We start from the raw sequence: 2759 nt of genomic DNA, 5'->3' as shown, positions 1-2759 counted from the left end.
TCTCTCTCTCTCTATATATATATATATATATATATATATATATATATATATATATATATATAATGTACTTAATTTGCCCCAGTTTCTTCCCCATTTCTAAGGCAGCTGTGGGTCATAACATCTCAGGATGAAAATCCTCCTAAAAGCTGTATGCTTTGGGTCAGCCACCTTTTTTTTTCATGAGGAGAGAGCTCCTTGACATCCATTCCAGTTTTTGGGAAACAAGGATAAATTGCATCCCATTGTCATTTTTCTTCAGCTTCTGTCCTCCACCTCATGCATACTTTGATCAAGAGCCTGCTGAGGAAACCCAGTATAAAAGCAAAACCAAATATAAATAATAATGGTGACACAATTACTTTCTGGTGACACAATTTTAATCCTAAACAAAAGTTTCACATTAGACAAAACCAGATTGCTTTAAAAGAGGGCAAGTTCCCACAAATCACTGCAATACCACTTTTGCAACTTAGCAGCATAAACAATATAATGCACATAAATAAGACAAAAACACTCTGCGATTCAAATCCAATTACTGGCAAAACAGACACAGCTGGAAATCATCCATGGGAGCCACAGCATAACTGGACCAGACAGCCTGCACTCAACATGTCCAGCCTTTCACTCAACATTAAGAGACACGTTCAGCTTTCTGAGAAATTGTGAATAAACTCTAAAGCCATTTGCCTGTAATTTAAGGATAAAATGGAGGAGAGGGTGTTTTGCATTGTACAGACAATCCACTCACATTGGGATGAAAATAACCCCTCCTTTCTTTTTCTTTTCTTTTTTTTTTTTTTCCTCTTAGAGAGGAAAAAGAGTGGCAGGCAGAAGAGAAAAGTGGGGTGTGGCCATGAATGATGACCTTGGGATGCTAGGGCAATGTGCCTAAGCAGAACAGTGTCTCTTCATCAGTCTAAAAAGTCTTTCCCAAGGAATTCTCGCTATCAGAGGGCAAGTGCAGTTCTTCTTAGTCTCTGAATCTGCAAATCCTGGTTCTGGCATTTTAACTACATGTGGGCATATTCCCTGTAGCTCATCCTTCAGCTCCTCTGAAGCTCTCACCCCAGTCTGCCTTCCCTTCACAATTCAATAAATCATACCTTTTTTTGAGGACAAATTGTATGCTGAAAATATTTATCCTAGCCATCCTGACTATTGCACACACCAACTGTCCTACAGTTGGACCAACAGGGGGTGACTTCATTTCCCCAGATTTGAAAGAATCTAAACTCTAAAAGAGAATTAGAGGAGAATGTAATAGTATTCATTCATGCTTAAAATGAGGTTTGAGGCTGGGCAGCGTAAATCTGTAGTGATGTGTGTTGAACATGCACCAGGCTGTGGGTTCAATACAGAGAGAGAGAGAGAGAGAGAGAGAGAGAGAGAGAGAGAGAGAGAGAGAGAGAGAGAGAGACTTATACATTTTGTACATATGCTTACTTATTCATATTTGTTCTTTATAAACAAATATATATGTGCACGAATTCACACAAACATATAGAAATAACCAGTTATATATTGCTTATCATCTTCTTTGCCTAGAAAACTATGGAATGAAACCACACCTGCCCAAGTACCATTTCCAAACATTTTTTTTTTGCCTTTCATAAAATCTTTTCCCTTCTACATCTTCTGCATGTTACCTTTGATGTTCATCTTACTCAGATTTCATTTGAATAGAAATGTTGTGAAAGAAATAACATTTTGCAATGTTCTTTAATTTGTCCCACTTTGGGACTGTGAATTTGCATGAGTAATTTATAACTAACCCAAGAATTGTCTCTAACATCAGAGGACAAAGGGTTAAGGGCATCTACAAACATCTGGCCATTGTTGTTGCTTGTTGTCTGCTTGTGGGCTCTAAGAATTCAACCAAGATTACTTTTACTGCAAGTTATTAGTGACTTTAAGAATTCCACTAAACCCCAAAGTGTTTTACTCTGTTCATTTCAATGGAATCCTTTAAATGTCCTAACTTTTCTGATAGAAATCATCTCATTGATTCATCAAGTGTTACCTATCCAAAGTGTTAACAACAGTTGTCAACCAGACTAAGCCTCACTTTGCTTTGGCCTTCATTCTGTCCATAGCTTTGCAAAATGACAAAGATATTAAAGACACAAATTTCCTAGGTAGGCAGTGTGATGAGATAGAGGCTCTGACTTCTCAGCTTCACTAATATTCAAAAATCAGAACTGTAGAACCTTCCCTGTGAGGTTTCCTGGAGCATTGCCTGGCTGAGAGGAAGAACATTGGAGTATGGTTGATAAGCCTTAAACAGCTCAGCCTCATGCTGTCTGCCACACCATGGGCACATCATCATGGCAAGCTTCTTGTGAGGTATCCTGAGAGATGACTAATTATATGCACACCTAGCAAAATCTTGGTTGTCCACCCAAGCGCACTTACAAGCCCAGCTGGGTACCTTCTAAAGGCATAAATCCCACAAGAGATTTGGTCTGCAGACTTAATTTAACTGTTGCTTCATAGGACTACAAAAGCCATCCTGTTTGTTGGCTTTTATGTCAGTTGGGAAAAAACTGTTTAACCTTAAACTTGAAGCTTTAAATATCCACATTCCTTCCTTAAGAGAGAAGGGAGGGCTGTCCTGCTTGGTTAATTATTGTATTGACAATTTCTGTTTTTAGAAAAGTATGAGTTACCTTTAAGTGTTTAAAAACTTGAAATTGAGCCAAGGGGAGCAGACACCTCACTATTAAGTCCTGGGTGTTTCCTGTGTGTGGGGGGATTGATAG

Source organism: Ictidomys tridecemlineatus, chromosome 1 (genome assembly GCF_052094955.1).
Source record: "Ictidomys tridecemlineatus isolate mIctTri1 chromosome 1, mIctTri1.hap1, whole genome shotgun sequence".
Taxonomy (NCBI): Eukaryota; Metazoa; Chordata; class Mammalia; order Rodentia; family Sciuridae; genus Ictidomys; species Ictidomys tridecemlineatus.
The sequence above is the reverse complement of the archived record's forward strand: the minus strand, read 5'-3'. Positions refer to the sequence as shown.